Source organism: Saccopteryx bilineata, chromosome X (genome assembly GCF_036850765.1).
Source record: "Saccopteryx bilineata isolate mSacBil1 chromosome X, mSacBil1_pri_phased_curated, whole genome shotgun sequence".
In the NCBI taxonomy this organism is placed as follows: Eukaryota; Metazoa; Chordata; class Mammalia; order Chiroptera; family Emballonuridae; genus Saccopteryx; species Saccopteryx bilineata.
The window spans coordinates 96,693,785-96,703,710 of record NC_089502.1 but is presented as its reverse complement, the minus strand read 5'-3'; the positions used below and the strand labels follow the sequence as shown (position 1 = coordinate 96,703,710).

At 37.4% G+C, this 9,926-nt stretch overlaps 1 non-coding gene and 1 pseudogene across 1 annotated transcript; both read right to left on the bottom strand.

Moving 5' to 3' along the window:
• Window positions 1-374: 374 nt before the first annotated feature.
• Window positions 375-450, bottom strand: TRNAP-GGG (transfer RNA proline (anticodon GGG)). Its single transcript has one exon. It is a non-coding gene; the product is annotated as a tRNA-Pro (tRNA).
• A 600-nt stretch (window positions 451-1,050) lies between these two features.
• LOC136317738 (elongation factor 1-alpha 1 pseudogene) overlaps window positions 1,051-9,926 on the bottom strand; it is a 117,052-nt pseudogene continuing 108,176 nt past the window's right edge.

Sequence of the window (9,926 nt, the reverse complement as noted above, 5' to 3'; positions counted from 1 at the left end):
CAGATTGACAGGAAGGGAGAGAGATGAGAAGCACCAAATTCTTTGTTGCAGCTCCTTAGTCATTCATTGATTGCTTTTTTTTTTTTTTTGTATTTTTCCAAAGCTGGAAACGGGGAGGCAGTCAGACAGACTCCCACATGCACCCGACTGGGATCCACCCGGCATGCCCACCAGGGGGCGATGCTCTGCCCATCTGGGGCTTTGCTCTGTCGCGACCAGAGCCACTCTAGTGCCTTGGGCAGAGGCCAAGGAACCATCCCCAGCACCCGGGCCATCTTTTGCTCCAATGGAGCCTTGGCTGCGGGAGGGGAAGAGAGAGACAGAGAGGAAGGAGAGGGGGAGGGGTGGAGAAGCAGATGGACGCCTCTCCTGTGTACCCTGGCCGGGAATCGAACCCGGGACTTCTGCACCCCAGACCGACGCTCTACCACTGAGCCAACCGGCCAGGGCCTGATTGCTTTCTTATTTGTGCCTTGACCAGGGATCTGCAGCAGAGCGAATGACCCTTGCTCAAGTCAGCAACTTTGGCTTCTAACCAGCAACCCTGGGCTTCAAGCCAGCTATCTTTGAGCTCAAGCCAGTGATCATGGGGTCATGTCATGATCCCATGCTCAAGCCAGATGAGCCCTCTCTCAAGCTGATGATCTCAGGTTTTCAAACCTGGGTCCTCCGCATTCCAGTCCGACACTCTATCCCAGGGGTCCCCAAACTTTTTTCACAGGGGGCCAGTTCACTGTCCCTCAGACCGTTGGAGGGCCAGACTATAAAAAAAACTATGAACAAATCCCTATGCACACTGCATATATCTTATTTTAAAGTAAAAAAACAAAACGGGAACAAATACAATATTTAAAATAAAGAACAAGTAAATTTAAATCAACAAACTGACCAGTATTTCAATGGGAACTATGCTCCTCTCGCTGACCACCAATGAAAGAGGTGACCCTTCCGAAGTGCGGCGGGGGCCGGATAAATGGCCTCAGGGGGCCGCATGCGGCCCGTGGGCCATAGTTTGGGGACCCCTGCTCTATCCACTGCACCATTGCTGGGTCAGGCTATGGGTAACTTTTCTACCTTGAACCAAGACATGTTAGCATTTTGCTTCAGCATGCTGTCATTATTACAATAAAAAATTGGCACAAATGCTACCATGTTGGAGTTGTATACAATTTTGTTAATGTAGGTACTGACTTCATTAACAATTTCCTCATATCTCTTCTGGCTATAGGGTGGCTCAGTGGAATCCATTTTGTTAAACACAATCAGTTGTATCTTACTCATTGTACAATTCAAAAGGGCATAATCAAGGTCTGCCCATTCCTGAAAATACTCGATTCAAATTCAGCAACACCAGCAGCAGCAATCAGGACAGTCCAGTGAACCTGATGTGTAGCTGTATTCACATTTTTAATAAAGCCTTTGTATCCTGGGGTACCAATAATGCTCACATAATGCTTGCTGGTCTCAAATTTCCACAGGTAGATATTAATGGTGATACCACACTCACATTCAGTTTTCTGTTTATCCAAGACCCACACATACTTGAAGGAGCTCGTCTCCATCTCAGTAGCCTCCTTCTCAAAATTTTTGATGGTTCTTTCGTCAATCCCACCACACTTTTAGGTCAAATGGCAAGTAGTGGAAGGCGTGCCAAAAACTATGCATCCAATGATGACACTGATATGAGTCTTTTTCTTTCCAATTTTGACTTAGATTTAGCTATGATTTTTGTGATACTTGTGCTCCGGTGGCAAATCCATTGTGAAAAAGCAATACTTAAGTAATTTTATTTTTATAAAGAACTGTTGCTTTTTCCATGGAAGGATGGAAGGAAAGAAGGAGAGAGAAAAAGAGAGAGAAAGAAGAAAGAAACAAAATAAGAAAAGAGGGAAAAAAGGAAAAAGAAAGAAAAGAGAAAAAGAAAGAAGTAGGGAATAAGGGAAGGAGAGAGCAAGAGAACAAGCAAAAAAAGGAGCAAGGAGGAATCTCCAAACAGATCACTGTTTCCCTTTTTGGTATTTTAATATGCTTTAATTGACACAAGAATCTGGAATGCTCTAAAACTCTGACTAAGGGGATGGCCTCCTTGGGTAATTTAAACATCCTTTTTTATTCATAACCTCAGCCACAAAGTTAAATTTGCACCCTGTTCTTTTTTTAAATACATGAGTAAAAAAATGCACTGAAAACCATTACTCTAGCCATAATGAATGATATTTCTCCAGATCTACTTTCTGACAAATAGTACATCCTAAACTAGGTAGCTGACTAAGTCGTTAGTCACAGAAACAGAAGTTTTTCATTTGAAGTCAGTCTTTCCCCCTCTGAGTTGGCCAGCCTGCCCCATCTGTTCTGGGACACTGGAGCTCTATGAGTAAATCAGAAACCTAACTTCAGGGGAGTGAAATACTCAGAGAAAAACCCCAGCATCCTGTACACTCTGACTGTAGCATAACACAAAGACACTTAAGAAAGAAAATGCAAATAACTTGACATAGTGTAAGAATTAGTAGCTTATGTGGCCTTATACTAAGGAGTCTGGGAAGAACCTAATGTCATCTCCCCTAACAGGGTTATGGTCTTCCGAAGTAAGGCTCTAATCCTTCCGCAAATGTCAAGTGATTAAGGGCCCTACAATGTTATGAATCACATATTCATATGAATGTGTAACCTGAAAAAAGTTTTCAAGAGAAGGAGAAAGAGAGAGCAAGAAGAATAATATAGGTTAGGGAGTACGTGTCAGACCCCAAATCAGATCCTTGGAGATTGAGGTGCCTTTAAGAAAGTTATTTTAGCCTGACCAGGTGGTGGTGCAGTGGACAGAGTGTTGTTCTGGAATGCAGAGGACCCAGGTTTGAAACCCCGAGAACGCCGGCTTGAGAGCAGGCTCATCTGGCTTGAGTGCGGGCTCATCAGCTTGAGTGCTGAGTAGCTGACTTGAGTGTGGGGTAGCTGACTTGAGTGTGGGATCATAGAAATGACCTAATGTTCAGTGGCTTGAGCTCAAAGGTTACTGGCTTGAGTAAGGGGTCACTGGCTTGGCTGGAACACCCCGCTCCCAGGTCAAAGCACATATGAGAAGGCAATCAATGAACAACTCTGGTGCTGCAATGAAGAATTGATGCTTCTCATCTCTCTCCCTTCCTGTCTGTCTGTCTCTGTCTGTTCCTCTACCCTTTCTTGCATGTGCACTAAAAAGAAAGTTATTTCACTTCTCTGAGCACCATTTGCACATGACAGTTTATCTTATTCAGTGATCTTACCTCTCTCTCCCTTTGCTTTCTCTTTATTCTAATTCTCTCTCTTTCTCTATTTTTTCTACAAGTATTTGTTGAGCTCCTGCTATGGCTTTGTTCTAGGCATTGGGCATATAGTGTAAACAAAATAAGCTAAGTCATCATTTTATGTATCGTACATTCTAGTGGGAAATATAACAAATAAATTCAGATGGTCCTCACTTGCATTTTTATGATATGCATTAATTTCAGTTACCATTGTTTAGTTAACAACAATTTCCCAATAGCAGAATTCAAATTTCAGTCAGCATTATATATTAATTCTATTAATTGCATAAACTACAAATTTTACTACTAGCTCTCCAGTTCACAAATCACTATGTAAATGACAAATGCATGTTATGGTCAGTGACCAATCACATCGCTTCTTTTCAGTCAATCAGTTACTGGTCACTGTTCATCTGTTGTTCAGTTCACACAAGAACAGCATAGTATGTAATTGTGTTGTCTCCTTGTCTCCCAGTGATAGAAAGATACTGTTGGAAAACAATTTAACATTTAAAGCACTACTACTATTAGGTAATAATCCAGGTTATTGTAATTCTCTGGAATGGAAATGTAAAAATTACATAATTTCATTAATTTGTCCAATGGACCATGAAATTATTTCAACTTTTAAAGCCTATTAGATGAGATTTTATTTATTTATTTATTTTTTTCTTTTAATACTTTTTATTTATTCATTTTAGAAAGGAGAGAGAGAGGAAGAGAGAGAAATGAAGGGAGAAGCAGGAAGCATCAACTCCCATATGTGCCTTGACCAGGCAAACCCAGGGTTTCGAACCGGCAACCTCAGCATTTCCAGGTCGACGCTTTATCCACTGCGCCACCACAGGTCAGGCTAGATGAGATTTTAGACAGGCTATTGGTGCTGCAACCATAGAAAGAGAGAAAGAGTGAGAGAAATTTTCATGCATTTTTTGCTGAATTAAAAAAAAAGACAAACGGTATGCAATTGAAAATATTCAAGCATCTAGCAAGTAGCATGCATATAACATATCGAGAACTTTTATTGTATTGTGTAACTAACTTTACAGGTTTCTAATCAAAGGTAAATGGAGATATAGAAGAAATAGCTAACTTGTGGGAATGTGGACACACTGTTGCTCTTTGAGGGGTTCTAGATTTTCAGCCAGAGAAACTTAGTGAATACAAATTTATGGGCCTAAATAAAGAAAGTGATTATAATGTGCACTGAAATGAGTGAAGGTGACCCAGAGGAAGCCACATGAGTGAAAAACTTCACATTAAAGGAACTCTCAGAAGATTTTCATGACATTGAAAACACAAAGGACAAAATGTTGGAAACTGATCCAACCTTAGAAAGGAGTATGAACAAACTTTCACCAAGGAATATAAATAATAATGTTCTCTCCATGTTGTAAATTTTACAATGAATAAGAAAAGAGGCAAACTCTGCTCAAAAACTCTTCATAAGTTTCTTTATTGTGGCAAAAAAATTTATACTGTGAAATTTATTATTTTAATCACCTTTAAATGTACATTTAAGTTTCATTAAGTATATTCACACTGTTGTGCAACCTTTACCATTATCCATCTCCAGAAATTTTTATCATCCCACAATTAAACTCTATCCATTAAACACAAACTCCCCATTCCTTCTCCCCCTCAGCCTCTGGTAACTATTATTTTACATTCTGTCTGTGAATTAGACTCTTCCAGGTAACCAGTGCAACTCTACAATATTTGTCTTTTAGTGTTTGGTTTATTTCACTTAGCATGTCTTTAAGATTCATCCAGGTTGTAGAATGCATCAGAATTTACTTCTTTTTTGAGGCTAAATAATATTTCATTGTATGTACATATATATTATATTTTGTTTATCCTATTTGGTTGTTTCTATTGTTCGGTTTTTATGAATAATAGTGCTATGAATATTGGTGTGCCAAAATTCGTTCAAGTCCCTGATTTTACTTTTTTGAGTATATACCTAGTACTGCAAGTGGAATTGTCTATTATAGAATAATTCTATATTTAATATTTTAAGGAACTGGCATACAGTCTTCCAGAGTGTCTACACCATTTAATATCTCACCAGCAATGCACAAGGGGTCCAACTTCTCCACATCTTCAACAACACTTACTATTAATGTTTCTTTTCATTATAAACATCCTAATGGATTTAAAGTGCTATATACCATTGTGTTTTGATTTACATTTCTGTAAAAATTAGTAGTGTTGAACATCTTTTCATGTAACTTTTGGCAATCAACTTATCTTCTTTTGAAAAAGGGCTACTCAGCTGATATTTTTATAAAGTAATAAAACATTTTAATTCTCAGTATTCTTTATGTTTAAATATCAGTGCAATAAATATTCATTTACAAGTGTTTTTTTTTCATTTTCCTATACATGTATAACCAACAATAAGAGATTTTTTAATGTTTTGATAAAAAAATTTTAATCGTCATTCATGGAACAATCCTAATTTTCTGTTTATTATTAAGATGCCTTGCATGGTTTCAGCTGGTATGGCCATTTTTATGGTCTCCCACAATTATGCAAAGTAAGGATTTCTTTTAAAGTGTTAGATTGGTGATAAGGGATATAGAAATAATGCAGGATGCCGGATAGAGATGGACTGTGATGGGAGAATGGACTATTTATGTCAGTTTTCAAGAAATGCCACTTTGGGAAAGTAAAATTTGACTAGAAGCCTAAATAGAGTGAGGAAGCCAGCCTTATTCCTACTTATGGAAAGAGCTTTCCAGGCTTGGGGATTAGCAAGAACAAAGGCCATCAAGATGAGAATTTTCTTGGCCTGTTCAGAAATACCAAAAATGTCAGTGTGGCTAGAGCAGACTGAAGGAAAGGGAGAGTGGTAGCAAATAAAGATGAAAAGATAGATGAAGACCAGATTATGTAGGATCTTGTTGGACACGGTATGCACTTTGGCTTTTACTTTAAATTGTTGAGAAGCCATTGGAAGGCTAAGAGTAATGTCATGTTAGTGCACAAGTCATCTGATTCATTAGGGATAAGTTCCTTTAAAAAGAGTAAAGGAGAGAGTGAAGATATTAAAGATTAACTTCACCTACTTCAGGGGTAGTCAACCTTTTTATACCTACCACCCACTTTTGTATCCTTGTTAGTAGTAAAATTTTCTAACAACCCACTGGTTCCACAGTAATGGTGATTTATAAAGTAGAGAAGTAACTTTACTTTATAAAATTTATAAAGCAGAGTTACAGCAAGTTAAAGCATATAGTAATAATTATTATAAAGTACTTTATGTCGGATTTTTGTTAAGTCTGGCAGAATAAATCTTTATAAAACAACTTGCTATAGTTAAATCTATCTTTTTATTTATACTTTGGTTGCTCTGCTACTGCCCACCATGAAAGCTGGAATGCCCACTAGTGAGCGGTAGGGACTAGGTTGACTACCACTGACCTACTTCATAATTTGTGTAATGGCCAGTGTTGGCTTGAGAATGGAAGAGGATAAAAAAGTTCTGGAGACTAAGACTTACTCATAGCTTTGTTGAGCATTCTCTATATATCAAGGAGGCCTCTCAACTTCTTCATCTCACTAAGAGGCTCCTAAAATTTTCTCAGGAAGCTTTCAAAACAAGACACTTCTCAGCCAGATGGAAGACTGAGGGTTCCTAATCAGGAAAACCATCAGTGGACATGAGTGCTCCCAAATTTCCAGAGGAACATCAGCCATATTTTTACACACACCAAGCCAGGTTCACAAGCCCACAGAACACAGATCAAGCATGAGTAAAAATCAGTGAAGCTGGTCCCAGGAGAGTGCTAAAACAGTAAGATTGTGTCCTACCTAACTCCTACTAGCTAATACAATGAGGATATGTGGCCCTGAGTGGCCAGATCTTCAAGAGAAGCAGAAAATCCTGATTACATTCTTGTTTTTTTTATTAATGGCAAGTAATCTAAAATATTTAACAAATCATGTTCTATATATAAATATGTCTGTGACATATGTGGTTATTTCTGATATTAATGGGCTTTGCCCCTCAAATATCCTTGTACCATTTCTTAAGAATATTTGTGCATATAATCAGAACTAGTATCTTTCTCCCACCTATATGTCTTCCAGAGTGAGGCACACTTAATTGAAAATCTCAGTCTTAGAATCATTAAGTGACCTTTTGATACCAAGTTTAATGTACCTTGACTACTTAAAAAAAAAAGGCCTTTATAAAGTTCCTAGATTTGGCAGAACACTGTATTGGGCTGATATTGTTTTTAGCAGCTAAGTATATATTGTTTCTTCAACATGCTACAAACCCTTAAAAGATATGATATCTTTATTAAACACCTTGATACAAAAAGTAAGAAACATCACTAATATTTATTTACAAGGTAAGAATTCACACATACACAAAAATCTTGCACCTGCTACTTTCTAACTGTATAGAACCAAGAAGAGCAAAGCAAATACAGAGAGCATTCTTATTAAAGGTTAAGTAAATTTCCTTTGCATTGAGCTTTCTCAAAAAACTATTGAAATATTTGTAATATTTAAGAATTGTATATATGCAGAGTTTTTTGCACTACTAAGAAAGCTTCATAATTACCCGTTTTAGTTTCACTTTCCTCATTCTCAGTTGTTTCTAAGAAAAGAGAACTTCAAATGGAATTTTGTAATTAGAGATTATATTGTAAGAGAACGGAAAATTATATCAAATCTTTCAGGGTTGGCCTTTTTACAGATTTTTTTAACTTATGAAGGCAATTCAGTCAATTATTTACTTTGAAAAATGTTTCATATATATTTTAAAAAATCCATTGTTATTACACTTTTAAATTCAAAATAAAAGCTAAAGAACTTATAGTACTGTAAACTGCAGTGTCTGTTACTCAGTATAAGGTAGCAGAAAATCTGTATTGTTTATTTCTCCCAGAAACTTTGTTTGATGTAGTTAATTTGTCTCAAATTATTTCATTACTTCTTCTACGAATATCAATTTTACATCAGCGTGGTTGGCTTCTGTAGCAATAGTAGCGTCAGAGCTTCAATGAATTTTGGCATTATTCCAGGTAATGGCAAATGGAACATGTCTCCAATTTCAGAAGAGGGGGAGCCCAGCTCTTCTTACAGGGATAGACAAAGAGGCTTATTTCTCACTTCTTCAGTAATTTCAGGAAAACAATGTTTCTATGTTTATTTTAGGGACATATGGAAATTACAGTGACCCAGAGAGGAAACTATATATTTAGTTTACTGAAGCACTGATACCCAGCATATTCTGATTTTTGAGATGTTTGCTTTTTTATATGTGTTTTTATTTAGAAAATTAAATTTAAGGTGTGATAGTGATCAATAAGAGTACATAGGTTTCAGGTAAACATCTCCATAGCATTTGAGCTGTTGATTCTGTTGTGTTCCGATCAGCCAAAGTCAAATCATTTTCCATCACTGTATATTTGTTGCTCTTACTCCCCTTTCTTCTCTCCCTTGTTCCCTGAAGCCCATAACCCTGGTAACCACTTCACTTTTATCTATGTCCATGAGTCTCATTTTTATATTCCACCTATGTGTGAAATCATATAGTTCTTAGATTTTTCTGATTTACTTATTTCACTCAGTATAATAATCTCAAGTTCCCTCTATGTTGTCATAAATGGCAATAAGTCATCATTTCTTATAGCTGAGTAGTATTTCATTTTATGTGTGTACCATATCTTCTTCATCCAATCTTATATAGAGAAACACTTGAGTTGTTTCCATGTGTTGGCCACTGTAAATAATGCTGCTATGAAAATGGTGGCACATGTGTTTATATGTACCAATGTTTTTGAATTTTTTGGATAGATATCCAGTATAGGGATTGCTGGGTCATGTGGTAGTTCTATTCTTAATTTTTTGAGAAACCAACATACTTTCTCCCATAATGGCTGTACCAGTTTACTTTGCCACCAGCAGTGAAAGAGAGCTCCTTTTTCTGCACATCCTCTCAAACAATTGTTATTACCTGTCTTGTTTCTAATAGCCAATCTAACAGGTGTGAGGTGGTATCTCATTGTAGCCTTGATGTGAATTTCTCTAATAGTTAATGAAGATGAGCAATTTTTATATATCTGTTGGCCATTTATGCATCTTCTTGGGAGAAGTGTCACTTCAGGTCCTCCCCCCATTCTTTTTCTTGACAGAGACAGAGAGTCAGAAAGAAGGACAGATACAAACAGACAGGAAGGGAAAGAGATCAATTCTTTGTTGCAGCTCCTTAGTTGTTCATTGATTGTGTTCTCATATGTGCCTTGCCAGCGGTAGGGTGGGGGCTACAACAGAGTGAATGAGACCTTGCTCAAGCCAGCAACATTGGGCTCAAGCTGGTGAACTTTGCTCAAGCCGGATGAGCTTGCATTCAAGCCTACTGCCTCGGGGTTTTAAACCTTGGTCTTCTGTGTCCCAGTCCAACACTCTATCCACTGCAGCACTACCTGGTCAGGCTTCTTCCCATTTTTAAAAATTTTACTTAGAAAATTTAACCGTGTTACATTGATCAATAAAAGTGCATAGGTTTCAGATAAACATTTCTATAACTTTTGAACTGTTGATTATGTTATATACCCATTACTCAAAGTCAAATCATTTTCCATCACTGTATATTTGTTGTCCTTTACTCCCCTCTCTTCTTCT